The following is a 16,765-nucleotide window of genomic DNA, read 5'->3' as shown; positions in this document are numbered from 1 at the left end:
TGACTTGAAAGTCACTAAAATCATATATTGCCAAAACACATAAGCCCAGCTCTCCAGAGTCTATGCTCACATTTTTGTATATTCTATACTTCCTCGAAGCACCCCTCTTTGCCTGGGCCTGTGTTTAAATTTATCTTTAAAGTAATGTCTTCCCCAACTGTGCTTCCTACTGGATTCCTCCACGAGCCGTTTCTTCAGGAAAATCAAGAATCCTGCCTCTTTCCTAACAGAGATCTCTTTAAAGAAGTGAGCGGGCTGCTGCAGGTGGCAGCATGGAGCTGTCTCCAGATCCCATTCGACTGCTGTTTCCAGTTCATAACTAGGGATAACTTGCACACAGGCCAAGAACTCTAAAACAGCTTCTTCATCTCATAAGCATAAAAAACGTGAGGGAGCCACCCAGCTTCTGCTAAAGAAGCCAGGAACTCCAATCCAGCTTCCTACTAAGACAGGAGGCCATCCACTACTTCTCTCCAATGAGGAGCCTGGGGATTCAACCCAGGCTATTTTGCCTGAGAACAGGCTATGGGTTGTGTTGACTGTGAACTTGTCAGAATTTCAAATTACCCCGCAAACAAATGTCAAGGAATGTCTGCTGGTTAGCTAAAGTGGAAAGACATATCCTAAATTATTATTCTTCTTCTTCTTCTTCTTCTTCTTCTTCTTCTTCTTCTTCTTCTTCTTCTTCTTCTTCTTCTTCTTCTTCTTCTTCTCCTTCTTCTTCCCCTTCTTCTTCTATTCTTCCTCCTCCTCTTCTTCTGTCTTTATAACTTACAAATTAAATTACAGAGCAGCTTAATACAGCATGAGATGGGAATGAGGAAGGAGAGTGGAGGGAGTTGATCAGCTCTGGATTTTCTTGTCTGCCTTTACCTTCTCTTGTGTGTAGTCAAGTCTTCATTGCTGCTCTCACCCAGGTATGGATCAGGTGTTGGAGCACACATGTAAGATGAGCTCAGGTTCTGACGGATCCAGGGCCACCAGAGCTCTCGCTAGCAGTTATTCACAGGCATTGAAGGTGGGAATGAAGGCATTACCATAGGTGATAGTGACTAATGAGGCCACAGAAATTTAGGTAGAAGGTGGAATAGGCATCAACGGTCCAGTGAAGCTCCTCTTTATTATACCTGTAGAAATGCAGGAAGAAGATATGTATGGGCAGATTTAATAGATGCAAGCAGGATGGCAGGGTCCAATTCTCAGGGTAACGGGGCAACTGTAAACTCTTCAACCATAACTGTGCAAGTAGTTCCAAGCCAGAAAGCTGCAAAGACCAGGAGCACAATGTACCACGTCCACTCCTTTGTATGGAATATTCAGGATCTCACTGGTGACTTCCACATCCAAGGAATATAGAATGTCATCATGGGAACCTACAAAGGACCATGGACATAATGTACTGTGTTCAGCCCTTGGTACTAATGTTCAGGATCTCATTGGTGACTTCCACATATATTGATTATAGAGTATAGCCATGACTAGAAAGTTCTTGTCTAAGTTTCTCAGACATGACAGCCAGGTGTTCTTCCATTATCTGGTCTCCTGATTGGGTGACATGGAAAGGGTAAGATTTCCACTGGGAAGGTATCAAAGCCCCAGGACAGGGGTAAGGAGGTCCCTCCAACAGGCTCCTAAGCCCATCCAGACAGCTGCCGTGCAACTTGGGTCCTCCTCCCTCTTTCCTAGAAGAAGAACCACCCACAGTGAGTTAAGAGCCTGAACCTGAGAGCAAGGTGGTAGGAGAGCCTGAAGAAGAGGGTACATGATAAGATGTGGGAGGGTGAGTGACCAGAGAAGAGGAAAAGATGGAGACCAGATAGGAGGGAATGGTTGAATTTGAGGAGAAAGCTGGGCTTGGGATCAAGCCTGGTAGGCACAGAGGCAGAGGTCAAGGCCCAGCCCTTGACCTCACCCATATGGTATGTGGTGTTCTCCAGGTGAGAGGAGCCTTCTATGTCCCATTTTCTCACTAAGCAGCATGCCCCTGAGCCAGCTTTGTGAAGTGGAAAGAGAATTACCTCTACTTCTTGATGTGCACACAATGACCAACTGCCATTCCTCACATGGCTGACTGCAGCTTTGGACTTTGAGACCAACTAAATCCCCCTTTCAGTTGCTTTTGGCATGCGTTTTGTAACAGCAATGTGGAAATTAGGTAAAAAGGCTGGTAACACGTAAAGATGGAATATTCACAGAGTCTGAATTATGTATAATATTGTGGTTTTTTTTAAAAAAAATTTTATTGGGAAGGAGCTAAGTACAGAGAGATATTTCATTGTTATGAGCTGCTAATCTAAACCAGAATATATATTTTAAAGGTATCATGATTTTAAAATTTGGGTCTAAAGAAATGTTGATTTGGAAAAGAGGTTCTTTTGTTTCACAGAAGATGAGAATCTGTGGATTTCTTTCAGACTAATGTTATTTGATGCACCAAACCCTTCTGAAAGGTTGCAATGAACACCCCCAAAAACAAAAAACAGGAAGCAGTTTGGAGAGAACTGCACACATATTCCCAAATATTGTCTATAAATGTTTGTTTTCATTTAAAGGAAGATATGCTATGGAGATATGCATTGGTATAGATCTTACTCTATTGATACAAATTTAAGATCAATGTTGTTTTATATATACATACATATATATATATATTTCTGTTATTTATTAAGGTATTGTGTTTGTGCAGCTCATTTAGAATTGTAATCAGTAATTAAGAAAAATAGGTTAATAGATAATCATTTATAATAGTCAAGTTTGTAGTCATGTTAGTTAGATTTTCAAGATGTAGAAAGATGTATTTCAGATGGAAAAGCATTCTTCAAACCTTTCAACGACTACAGCAGTTCTAGAAGACAACATCCCTTCTCCCAAAAAAGTTTGTCCTCATTGTTAAGGACACCATTTAGGGGTTGATTATTACTTGTATAGGGTTGGGGGTTGGGCTAGAAATTATGTAGGCTAAGAGAGCTCAAAAAAGAGGGAAAACTGAATGAGATAATAGGTAGATTAGTGTGAACTTACACTAATAATAATAATAAGTAATATAGTGAATACTTGTGAGCTATTATTTATGGATAATTTACATTACATTAGTGTCAACTTACTCACAATAATAATAATAATAATAATAATAATAATAATAAGTTATAGAGTGAATACTTGTGAGCTATTATTTATGGATAATTTACATTACATTAGTGTCAACTTATTCACAATAATAATAATGAGTCATAGAATAAATACTTGTGAGCTATTATTTTGGATAATTTACATTGGTATAGTTTTTTGTAGGTTGATACAAGTTTAAATTATATTTCTTATATTGAATATGTTCCTATTTCTGTTTATAATATTTGTACACCTATGCAAAGTTATTTTGTCAGATTGGATGCATGCATGTTTCTACCTCTGCTTAAAACTTTTTGTATATTGATACAATTTTAGGATATATTTATCAAATTGCATTATATATTTCTACTTCTGATCAAGATATTTATACATTGTTTACATTTTTAAGTCATTGTTTTCCTTTACTGCAAGGTTGTTTGTATATTATTTAATATTCTGATATGAAGTCTTAATCTTTAAGTTATATAGGTATTAAGTATTATAGGTCAATAGTCATTCATGTTTGTTATACTTTTAGTCAGACCAATTAGTTTCTTTAGATACAGTATTTCGCTTCTTGGGTCTTCAATGGGGTTGAAGACTAGATAGTAGTAGTTAATTTCCTCATGACTTGGCCAAGTTATTTATAATATGCCTTAGGATAGGAAAATTATTGAAACATTTGTCACATGTATTTTTTGCTTGATATTATTTATGCTGGCTGTAATTCTAACTTTTTATATCTTTTCCTAGTGTACACAGTTTATATTGGCTTTGGAACTCTCTTATTTAAACAAAAGGTGGGGGTGTTGTGGGAGCTCTTTCAGCCAATATAAATGCAAGTCTAAAGTGTGTGCTCACTCTCCCCTTGGGGATGGTCTCTTATACTATAAATGCAACTGTGAAGTGTGTGCTCACTCTCTCTTGCTTCTGGCTGTTAGATTCAGTTCCTGTTCCCTGTCTGTGCAGAGGACTATGTGATCTAGGACTGTGACCTATAAGTCTACCCCTAAACAAATAACCCTTTACTATACAGAATTCTGAACTAGTGTGGGATTATTTTGTAACTTCCATCATCACAGATACAAACCCACAGAAATCCTAAAAGAAACAAAAGACAGATTCAAAGGTTACAAAGTGCATTACAGCTGGAGAAAAAAAGGATACATAGTGGCTAAAGTGATGAAATACTCTAAGTCTTTTGAAGAATATGGAATGCTTTCCTTGTGTGGGTGCCTGTGATCTGTTATGTCTAAGAGGAAGGGAGGCATGTTGGATTTATAAAGGGGGAAGTAAAGCTGGGTCTGTTCAGGAGCTTGGTTGGTTAGATAAATAGGAAAGACAGGAGACAATACTTTTTTTTATACCCTTTCATCCTTAAAAAACGGATTCAAATGTATCCTTTCAGGATGAAGCTTCTCAGTATTGAGTGCTGAAGGGAGACAGCCCTCATCACACAGGACAAAAATGAGACAGCTAGGAAAATACTAGAGGCCAGAGTGATTGAAAATCGAAACAGCAAGCCCGGAAAAACACGTATGAACAAAGGGGTGCAGAAAGACATATATGTAGTGGGACACACAATAGACAGAAGCTGGGAAGTTCTCCCACAGTGCCATATACTGTCAGACATGCACCGGAGAAAACTTTGCTCTTAGCTACTGTACTAGTCAGAACTCTCTAGAGCAACAGAATTTGTAGAATGAATATCTCTCTGTATAGAAAGGGAGTTTATTGGGATGAATCATAAACTGTGTTTCTGCTAATGCAACAATGGCTGGCTCTGAATGAAAAACCTAAGAATCCAGCAGATGCTCAGTCCACAAGGCTGGTTGTTTTAGCTGATCCTCAGTATATTCTGGAACCACAAGAAGTAGGCTCTAATGCCAGTGAAAGAATGGGCTGTTAACAAAACCAAATAAAACAGGCAGAGAGCAAAAGCTTCCTTCTTCCATGTTCTTATTAGGCTTCCAGCAGAAGGCATAGGCCAGATTAGCAATGGGTTTTCCAGTTCAAAAGATCTGGATTAAAGATGTGTCAAAGACTCTAGAAGTAGAACTTCCCACTTTAAATTAAGTAAAAATCTCTCACAGGTGTGCCCTCAGTTTTGGATTTTGGTTAATTTCAGATATAGTCAAGCTGACAAGCCAGAATAGCCACCACAACCTCTTTTCATGGTGTCACTGCTAGGGCCCCCAAAAGAGAGACACAATACTAAGATAGTACAAAACTATTAGGGTGCATACCTTTCTTTCTGAGACAGGGTTTTTCTGTGTAACTGATCGGGTTGTCCTAGAACTCACTTTGTCGTAGACCAGGCTGGCCTCAAACTTACAGAGATCCACCTGCCTTTACCTTCCTAGTGTTGGGGTTAAAGGCATGCATCACAACTGTCTAGGTAGGATGTGCAAATATTAAGCAGTTAAGAGTAACAAAACTTGCGAGGCAGTTGGTGTATGCCTTTAATCCCAGCACTCAGTAGGCAGAGGCCGGCAGATCTCTCTGAGTTCAAGGCCAGCCTGGTCTACAGAGCAAATTCCAGGGCAGGTTCCAAAGCTACAGAAAAACCCTGTCTCAAAAAACAAAAACAAACAAAGAGTAACAAAACTTACTTTGGAGACAGTGTAGATCCTCTAGAAGTGTGGTAAAATCAGCTAGTATGAAGAAATAGGAAATTAATGAAATTTAGTCTGGTGTTCTCTGTGCTCCTCAAGGTCATTATTGATACAGATGTCACTCAGAGAACAGAAGTGGCAATTGGAATATATAGACATTGAGAAGAAAAAAATGTTAAGATTCCATGAATATTTGTTCCAAAATCAGCACACTAAAGACAATTTTAATACTGGAATGTAAGTGACCAGGAAAATTTTCTGTGGGTGATGAGAGGGGACAAAATACGAAGATTAGATCGTCTTTGATCCCAGTCACTTAGGAAGTTTGAAACAGGATGTTTTCAACACCCAAGCCAGAAAGGACAGCTTTATTAGATCCTGCCTCAAAATCAAAATGAAAAGAAGAGGCCACAGACACAGCTTAGTGGTAGAGTTCTTGCTGAGCCTGTGCATGGTTCTGGATTCAGTCTCCAGTAACACACACATGCAGACAGATACACACACATATACACTAACAGATAAAGTCAATTACTGAATTTAACCAATGGAGAGCTGTGGTTGATTAAGCATTTTAGGCTCTGCTACTTTGTATCATTTAAAAACCATATCTATTAATATTTGTCAAATCCTAATTTTGGAGGCTTATGTGTCTAGTTTTATTTTTTCTAAGCCAGTAGACAATATTTTGTATATGAGTCAGCATGAATTAATTAAGCTTGACTGTAATGATCTTGACCTGGTTTCCTGGCAACAGATTTCCTCCACTTCTGTGAAGTATTCTTAGAGCTAAGGACTGGAATGGGAATGACCTGGGAGACAAAGTTCACCCACCACTGATATTCGTCCTGTTCACAGACTGGTGATAGTCACAACAGAACTCTAAAACCTTTGCGGAGTAGAAAAAAAGGTGAAGCATCAGGAAAAGGTACACAAAGACAGTTGCCAAGGAAGTAAGTGTAGGGGGAGAGATGATACAAGGCTTGGGAGCAGTGCTTTGATGTGGGATGTACTTCTGAATATTGTAAATAGGTTTCATTACCGTTGGGTAATAAAGAAGCTGCTTTGGCATGAGGCCAGGCAGAATACAGTTTATCGTGGTATGTTGTTTGTGTTTTAATAAATAAAGCTTGTCTGAAGATCAGAGGGCAAAGAAGTCATACTACTCAGCCCCACAGGCCAGGGAATGGTAGCACACACCTTTAATCCCAGGATGCAGGATTGTTCATGTTTGAATCAGTCTAAAAGAATAGTGATCCTGGCATTTTGGATCACACTTTTAATCCCAGCACTGGGGAGGTGGAGACAGGAGTGATATGGCTGGGCAGATAGGAATGTAAAGTGGAAGAGACAGGAACAAAGTGGAGTGTGGAGTCTGGGGATTCATGGAGACAGGATCTTGTTCCTTTGGTTTAAAGATTTGGTAGAGGTAAAAGGTTGCTTTAGTGGCTGGTTGGTTTGTTTTTCTGATCTTCAGGTTGAACCCCAATATCTGTCTCTGGGTTTTTATTATTCATGCTAAAACAGTTAGGTGGGAAATGTAAGCTGAGAGAGAGCAGGAGAAAGAATCAGAGAGACTCCAGCAGCTAATAGAGAAACAAGGTGTGAGGTAACATGCAAAGAACCTCGTGGTAAAGTACAGACTATTAGAAATGGATTACTTTAGTAGTAACAGCTTGTTAATAAGAAGTCTGAGCTAATGGGCCAAAAAGTTTTTAATTAATATTAAGCTTCAGTTTGCACTTCAGGAACTGGCAGGCAAGAGAGAAACCTCCAGTTACAGTGCTTCCTAAACTTTAATGTTTAAACTTCAATAACTCTCCTTGGAGAGTTATTGAAAAGCAAATGCTTCAGAGAAGACCCACTTCTGTATTTCCAAGAGTCTCCATTGTCTGTATTATTCTGGATGTCCTGCTGTCTAAGGACTCCATTCATGTTCTTTGACAATAAGATAACACCACTTCACTTTCTTTAGAATCAGGTTCCTCTATTGGGTTTATTAAGGTTCAAATCTACAAACTTCCAAAGCACATTCATATATGTACATTCTCCCTTGCTAAGAAGGCCTATCTAAAATACTGTCAGAATCGCATTCTCTCTTTCAGAATCACTTACGTTCGCTTTGTCCTGTCTTGCACTGTTGCATCCCTCACTAGCATCTTAAACTCTTAAATGATTAAAGACAGAAATTTTGAGTCACTTCTAACGAGATAAACAGATTACAGCTCATCTTTTGGAAGTTCAAAGAAGGCACTCAACTTCTTTATTCCAAGATTCTTGGTCTTAGCTAAGAAACATCAATTCTTCAAGGTTGAAGTTTCCATATGTTAGCACTTCAAAAAGATCTTCCCTTGTGTTTGTATCTAAGAACGGTATTAACTGAGCATAGAATGCTGGCGATGGCTACAACAGAGCGAGACAGAACAGAGGAATATGAACGAACCCGACAAAATGAATGGCTTCCTGCCTGTATTTCGGCAGGAGAAGACTGCTTTGGGTTAATGTCCTGGGACCTTTCCAGTGTAGCTCAAGACTAATTCATATTAAACTGAAGTCTCTGAGTTGACAATAAGGCAGAAATACCATTTTTATTTTGAAACACATGGTATCATTAAGTATTTAAAATAGGGACCTGTTGTTTTAGATCATTCAAAACAAAGATGAAAGTAAACCTATAGTAAATGTGTTTGAAACGTTTTGTTTGCGGTAGGTATACATATCTTTATGGAACTTACCATTATTAATAAAATGTTGATACCTAGACCATTATTTTCATCTAATCATTTTGTAATTTATTCTTTTGGTTCAGTGTTGGTTATTGGGAAGAATTATACTAAAATAACAAAGGAGAATGCCATTTTAAACTATGCTTAAAGATAGTGGCTTTTGTGTATGCATTTGCATCTGGCTGACCATGAACTGGGCATTTGGAAAGGGAAGATCCTATAGTCATCTTGCACTGCTAAGTGTTAGGTAAGTGAGATGAGCTAACATAAGTTAGCAATGTAAAATAATCCATATAATCTATGTACTCTTGAGGAAGTTTAAAGGCTGAAGTAAAAATATCTACAAAATTGAATATATTCTTATATAGATGCTTAGTTGGTCTTTATATATATTTTCAAATTGAAAGCCTTTGTTATAATATATATGTTCTTAAACATAATCTGCATTATAAATGATATTGCCAAGCTATCCGAAAGTCAGATTTGGAGACTTTTTGAATCCAGAATATCTTTCTTCAGGGAGTCCTCTCTCTCAGAAAGCTTACAATTTGTTAAAAAAAAACAGGAAAATTGAACAGAAAATGTTAAAGAAAAGAAGTGGCAATAATGTTAGGCATTTATACTAATGAATAACAAAATGATTGCTGTACAGTTGTACCAAGGTTGTGTATAAGTGTGGCATGGCATGAAATGACTTGGTATGCTCACAGTAGCCAGTGTACAATGGGGTGATTGACAGGAGGGGACATTCTAAGAATGGCCATGATGGTACTGGCATTGAGGATTGATTAACATAGATTTTTCTCAGCCAACTTCCTCCTATAAAAACAGAAAACCAACAGTGATGTGTACAACATCTGTTTGGTTGTTTTAACATGCCAAGACAGGATGAGATTTTCAGTTTGAGTAACAGGGCTTTAAAAAGCAAGGGAGAAATGTGGCACAAAATTAAGAAACAAAAATATTTATGCAAAGAAACCTTCACAAGAAATACTGTGACTGAAAACAGGTTGACAAGAACCTTGATGGAAGAGCTGAAAGAGACAGACAAAAGCATTACTATTTCATATTGTCATGGAGTGACAGGTAGAATTCAACTGTGATGTGGTACAGTTGACCTTCTAAAAAGACGATTTTTTTTGGTCATACACATTCCTGCTCTTTAGTGTTGTTTGTATGAACAAACAATGGCACAGAAAAAAAAGAAGGGTAACAGCCAAAGCATCTAAAGTGAGGAAGGTCCTCTATAAAGAAAAAACAATGTATTTATAAGAAGCATAGCAAGGAAGCCACCTGACAGAATTTATGTGAAACTGTGTGTGTGTGTGTGTGTGTGTGTGTGTGTGTGTGTGTACAATTCAGAAAAGTAATATTTATAGGTCATTACCAACAACAATTTCTTGACTTCCTGTCCAAATCTGTTGGTTAGGATTGATTCACACTTAAAGTAAATCTTCCACTTAAGTAGACTCTAACTCGCTGGGGTTCTCCTATACAGTCCATTTCCGTTTTTGACAAGTCTAATTCCATGGTTGGCAATGAGGTCAGTAAAGAATACTGAGACACAGGTGGATATATGCTGCTCACGGGACGGGACCTGAGACCCACCTGCCCTTGAAACTTCTCACATTCTTGATTTGGATCCTAAATAACCAACCTGTTACCATCCTACCTGCCCACTGCCAATGCCTCCTACCGTGCCCCCATGTTCACTTCAAGCTCGTATCTGCTATTCAGGTGCAGGCCATAAGACAACAACTGCAGGTCATACTTGTCTGAAGAACAGGAGCAGGTTATGCCAGTCAGAAAATCAAGTAACTTAGAGACTCACTGCTGGACTAGAGGTCATGTCAATCACCAGAACTTTGGCAGAGACACTTCTGGACCAAACGTCAAGTTAGCCTCCAGAAGTCCAGCCACAAATTTGGACAGAGACTCACTGCTGGACTAGAGGTCATTTCTTGGCCAAAAGAAATCCGGGTTACAAAACCAGAAGACCAAAGAGGAAATAGAAGCCTAGGAAGAAAATACCCACCCAATGAAGACAAACTCAGAAATCAGCACCTATACCTATAATAATCCCTAACCCAGATGTCTAAATGCCAAGATAAAAACAACAACAGCCAGGGCAATATGTCACTACAAGAGCCCAACTACCCTACTACAACAAGCCCCACATGTTCCAATACAACTGAAGCCTAAGAAAACGACCTCAAAATATTATATATGAAGGTGATAGAGGTTCTTAAAGAGGAAATAAATAAATCCCTTAATGAAATATAGGAAAACATAGGCAAACAATTAGAGGAAATGTATAAAAACCTATAAGAAAAAATAAGAAAACAGATGAAGAAAATGAATAAAAGTGTTCAAGATCTGAAAATGGAAATAGAAGCAATAAAGAAAACACAAACTGAGGGTATTCTGGAAATGGAAAATCTAGGTAAGGAAACAGGAACTATAGGTGCAAGCATCACCAACAGAATACAAGCGATGGAAGAGTGAACCTCAGTGTTGAGAACATGATAGAAGACATAGATACATCTGTAGACAGAGATTGGGCCTTCATTTTCTGGTCAGCCAGATGTGCAAAATCATGCAGACACTATATTAATTGCAACAATTCTTGGCCAACAGCTTAGGCATATTCTTGGCTAGCTCTTATATCTTAACCCATTTCGATTAAACTGTGTATAGTTATGAGGCCCTGGCTTACCAGTAAGGTTTTCGTGTTCTTCTCCTTCCACAGCTACATGGCTTCTCTCTGACTCTGCCTTCTTTCTTCCAACATTCAGTTTAGTTTTCTTGCCTATCTCTATGCTGTCCTACCATAGGCCAAAACAGCTTCTTCATTAACCAATGGTAATAAAACATATTCACAGCATACAGAGGGAAATTCCACATCATATATCGATCAAAGAAAATGTTAAACTATAAGTTTTCTGACACAAAACATCCAGAAAATCTAGGACACTAAGAATAGGCAAAACCTAAGAATGATAGGGATAGAAGGGAGAAAAGAATCCTACCTCAAAGACCCAGAAAATATTTTTAATAAAATCAAGAAAATTTTTTCCTAACCTAAAAAAGAACATGCTTATAAAGGTAAAAGAGGCTTATAGAACATCAAGTAGAATGGATCAGAAAATAAAATCCCCTTACCACATGATAATGAACACACTAAACATATAGAACAAAAGAAGACCATTAAAAGCTGAAACGGAAAAAGGCTAAGTAACATATAAAGGCAGACCTATTTAAAATACACAAAACTTCTCAGTGAAGATTCTAAAAGCAAGAAGGGCTCAGGCAGATGTCTTGAAGACTCTAAGAGACCACAGATACCAGCCCAGGCTACTATGCCCAGCAAGATATAGACATAGATATAGATATAGATAGAAACAAGATATTCCATGACAAAGTCAAATTAAAAACAAAACTAGTGATATGAGATCCTATTAAATCTTATTAATAAAAATCCAGAGTCAGATGTTGGGGTAAATACTGAAAGATCAGAGAAGTATGGGGTCAGCTGAGTCACCTCCTACCTCTCCAACTCAGACCAGAAAGAACTCAGTTCCTGTCTCCATCCTGCCTTATCACTTCCTCTCTGCATCCATCTTTGTCACCTCTTGTCTGTCTGTATAATCCTTCAGACCTCTATGGTTAACTCGTGACTAGCTCCATCTTCTGATCTCCACATAAGCTTTATTTGTCAGAACAGAAATAAAATATCACAACATTTCCTCCTTTTTGTCTAAAATAAAAAGAAAAGGCTTTATAACGAACATAGAAAATCTATATACAATAAGCATAATAACTATATACAGATATATACAGGCAGTATGTACAAAGTGCTGCACCTAATTCATATCTATATACAATAAGCATAATAACTATATACAGATATATACGGGCAGTACATACAAAGCGCTGTACCTAATTCATATCTATATACAATAAGCATAATAACTATATACAGATATATACAGGCAGTACGTACAAAGTGCTGCACCTAATTCACTTTCAATCTTGTATTACCAATCCAAAAATCTTTTGATGTCTGCCAACCCTATAAACTTTATACTACTTTGTGTCAATTTCTTTTCTGAATTTGTTAACAAGGAAAGACTACAAATATCACTATCTAGTCTTCAACTCCATCACAGATTGGAGAAGGAAATATTATTAGCTAAGTAAATGGAAGGTATAAGTAAGTGACTTTCAAAAAGTATGAGAAATGACAGAAAGAGCTGGCTGCCTGGACAGTCACCCAGGGATCCTCTGTAACATTCAGACACCCATCTTTGGCCTACAGGCCTAGAATATATGACAGACTTTTCTGTGAAACATGGTATTCAAAGGGCTGTCCCTCTTTGTCATGGTAAAGTTTGGCAGTCGCTCTCTTTTGTGTCCTGCTTGTCCAATTTGGACAGAATACTCTCAGCAGATGAGGCAAGGGACGTTTCTTGCCCAATGGCTAACTTTTGATACAAAGAAAGTTTTGTAAAAAAACTCCATATGCCCACCATCTTCTCTGAAGTAGATTGGTATTGCTAGGAGAAGACATGTCTCATTGTCATAAAAATAAAGAAGCAGTTATTAAAGCTTTTTAAATTCTATATTCTGTAGATCTCTAAAGTGTTTGAAGACTACCTGTCTACCTAAAATATATCTCTGACCTTGAAAACATATCTAACATGCCTATAAGTTTGATTATAGGTGACTAACTACTAGTCTACACTTTTTTATTATATTAAATAGTTTATGATGAAATTTTGAAGGACTAGAAATTTGCATTAAATTGTTAAATGAGCTGTATAGGGACAATATCTTGAACAAGAGTAGAAGCATATATACAATATGTTCTGATAAAAATGTTACATTTGCATCAAAATACAAAAATCCATATGAATGTAAAACATTCAAAATTAGTATTAGTACATGTTCTTTCAGTTGAAAAATGGATTCAATAATCTTACCTTTTATTCTATCATGTTTATAACATATCAGTATAGTAAAAGTAAGCTCAATTTTGTATAAATATACAAAAACCAAGCCAATGTAAAATATTTAAAACTAGTATTTGCTTTTATTATTTAAAAGTAGATTCAATAATCTACCCTATTATTCTATAATATCTATATCCCCCTTGTTTTCTTTTTAGAATGAAATCCATGAATTTAATCTCCTTTTTTCACCTTTTATCCTGACTATTGCCAACAGCAACAGGGAACCAACCCCCTAAACAACGACAAATATTCATAACCCATTGAACAACCAAAAAGCATCTGCCCCATCTCTTGGAATTGAGGCTGTTATGTTCTTGAAATTACTTAAAGCTCTCTGGGGGTAAAAGCACCTTAAGAGTCTCCTGAAAAAAGTTTAATTCTCAAGTCCTGGAAGAGTTAGATGTATCATTTGTTGTCAATTTTCATTTAATGAAAATACAGGGTTTATCTTGTCATGGCTAGAGTAGTCTGTAAGACTGAACCATCCAGATAGCCACCTTGAAATTGTCTTGAGCAGTTTGTAGGCAGTGTTTGTCAGCTTAATGGCATTATCACAATCTAGGTGGAATCATCATTTTGGGGCCCCATAATCATATTCGATACTTCAAAGATGGCTGTTAGTCATGGTCTTGGTTCACTGCAGAAAAACATTTAAAATGTCATATGCAGCAGATCTCAAAGAAGTAAAAGGATCAATATTTTTCATGTATATCCAGAGAATAAAAACTTAATTCCCAGTTACCTGATAGAAACTCTAACATAAAATCATGTATAGGAAGCTAGATGAAGCCTTTTTATAGAATAAGTTAGGATTCTACATGACCATTAATATCATGACATTATATATATATATATATATATACACATATATATCATAAATTTTGAGATATATTTATACCTTATGAAAAAGTTTTAAGGAGACAAAGTAAAACCAAAGAATCCAAAGAATTATGAAATATTATCAATAAAATAATCTTTAATTTTGGTTTTTCTTCCATTTCATATCATGCGGCTCTTCTAACGTGAGACAGAGAGTTTGGATTTTCCTTTAATAAGCATGCTTGGGTTTAGAGAAGGAGAGAGCCATGCTCCAACTCCAAATCTAGCTGTAATTTTTAATTGAACTGGAACTACAAAAAGACTGTTTGCATTGTATGTCTGTAGAGAATGGCAGAAACAAACACTTGGAAAGATTTATGAAATTTTATTCTATTAGAACTGTGATATACCAATAAGCCCATTTATGCTTCATATTGGGACATTTTTATGAGTGATTTGTTCTTTTTCTTCAAATGTCGTATTTGCCTAACGGTCTGCAGATTACTTAGCTGGATGCCTTCATTCTCCTGAAAGACAAAAACAAAATCCCACCCCAATCCTAACTTTGGGGAGGTTTTCTTTTGGCAAGTTTGATTTAGTTTAGATATTAGATGGTCATGCTTTTTGATGAACTATCACCTCTTCTAATCAAGAGGTCTCGCTTGTTCAAACCAAAACTTTTTCAATTTTGATGGTATCCTTAGCTTTTCTTCTCCTGTGGAAACAAAAACAAAACCCCTTCCCAACATAAAACATATCCTGGTTTCCATTCTGAGGTCAATACATTTTTTAAGTACATAGAGCGATTTAGTTCAGTAGCTTTTCTATTGTCCAATGTGTCTCCATTGACATTGACAAAGAAAGGAATCTGTCGTTTCCTTTCTCAATAGTGTTTAGAAAATTTAAAGCATTATGCAGTCAATTTCTGGGAATCTTTATTGCTCCTTTCTTTTTATTAAGCACATCTTTTAGAGTTCAATTTGACCTTTCTATAACTGCCTGACCTGTATGATTGTGTGGTATACATGTAATATGCTTTATATTATAATATTAAAAAACTGTTTCATTTTATTAAATACATATGCTGGAGCATTGTCAGTCTTTATTTTAATAGGTATACCCATGATGGCCATAGCATCTAGAAAATGTGTGATTACAAAATCAGTCTTTCCAGAACTCAAAGCAATTTCCCACTGAAATCCTGAGTATGTGTCTATGATATGGTGTAAGTCACATTTCTCTAAATTCTATAAAATGGAACTCATCCACCTGCCATATTTCTTTTCTTTGAGTCTCTTTTGGGTTATATCCTGTAGATAGTGGAATTTGTTTGTATAAAGAAGAAGTAGGACATTTCATTACAATTTTCCTGGCTTTTTGCCAAGTAATGGGAAAATCTTTCAGGCCTTTGCTATTGATATGATGTTTTTGTAAAATTCTGAGGCGTCTAGCACATTTACTATCAACAGCTGATCATTTTCCTCATGACCTTGTGCTAGAGAACTATGTGCTGGCAGAACCATGTGGGATTTAATGTGGGCTATATAAAAGGGATGATTTCTATTTCTGATTATTTTTGTAATAGAATAAATAAGAAAGCCAATTTTGTATAACTTGGACTAATTCAGCAGTTTCAATATGTAGAATATCTCTTTCTGCATATTGAGAATAAGTAGCTATGGTAAGAGATTCTGGAAAATCTAATAGTACCATTACTATTAGAGAGAATAGTATATAGTTCTGACTTTTTTTTTTTTACTTTTTTGACAGAATCATAGGAGCTTTGAGATACACACTCAAATTTGCTGATTTATAACATGCTTTTCCTGATTTATTTGCATCAATTTAAAATGTAGGGGCTCCAGATATTCATGTTTCCTTTACAGTGTGAGGAATGATCAGCTAGTTCTCTTTATAAATTGAATTATTTTGCTTTGGGGATATTTGTTGTTAATCTCCCCTCAAAAATTACTTCCTCTTTTGTAAATTTTCATTTTCTGCCCATAATGAGTCAATTTTATCATTAATAAAAGGTACTACAATTTCTGATGGATCTGTTTCTGGTAATTTGATGAAGTTTCAATTTTCCTTTTTGAACCAACTCAGAAACTTTTTCCATATAAGCTTTTAATTTTTAAATCAGTTTATGTGGTAAAAATATTAAGATTTTAAAATATCCATTTTAAGATAATATCCTCCCTCTTTATTAAAACTGTTATAGGGGAATTCATGGAGGGTAAAATAACAGAATGAAATTAGGTTCTGGTTCCAAAATGATCCACATGTGGATCCTGTAATTTCTTCTCTACAAAACCAAGTCTTTCTCAGCTTTAGCTGATAATTATCTGGAACTATTTATGTCCTTACTGCCTTTCAAATTTTGGAACAAATTAATAAGTTCTAAATTTGTTACTCTAATAGTGGTCAATAGATGGGTCACATCTCCCAGAAATCTTTGAAAGTTATTAAGAGTCTACAATTGATCTCT

The 16,765-nt window shown here is 36.5% G+C and overlaps 1 pseudogene; it reads right to left on the bottom strand.

The window, feature by feature from the left end:
• Window positions 1-992: 992 nt before the first annotated feature.
• The window catches only part of LOC142836627 (uncharacterized protein C6orf136-like), a 32,838-nt pseudogene continuing 17,065 nt past the window's right edge, over window positions 993-16,765 (bottom strand).

The sequence above is a fragment of the Microtus pennsylvanicus genome, chromosome 16, assembly GCF_037038515.1.
Source record: "Microtus pennsylvanicus isolate mMicPen1 chromosome 16, mMicPen1.hap1, whole genome shotgun sequence".
Taxonomy (NCBI): Eukaryota; Metazoa; Chordata; class Mammalia; order Rodentia; family Cricetidae; genus Microtus; species Microtus pennsylvanicus.
Note: the sequence above shows the minus strand (reverse complement) of the source record. Positions and strands in the feature narration are given on the sequence as shown.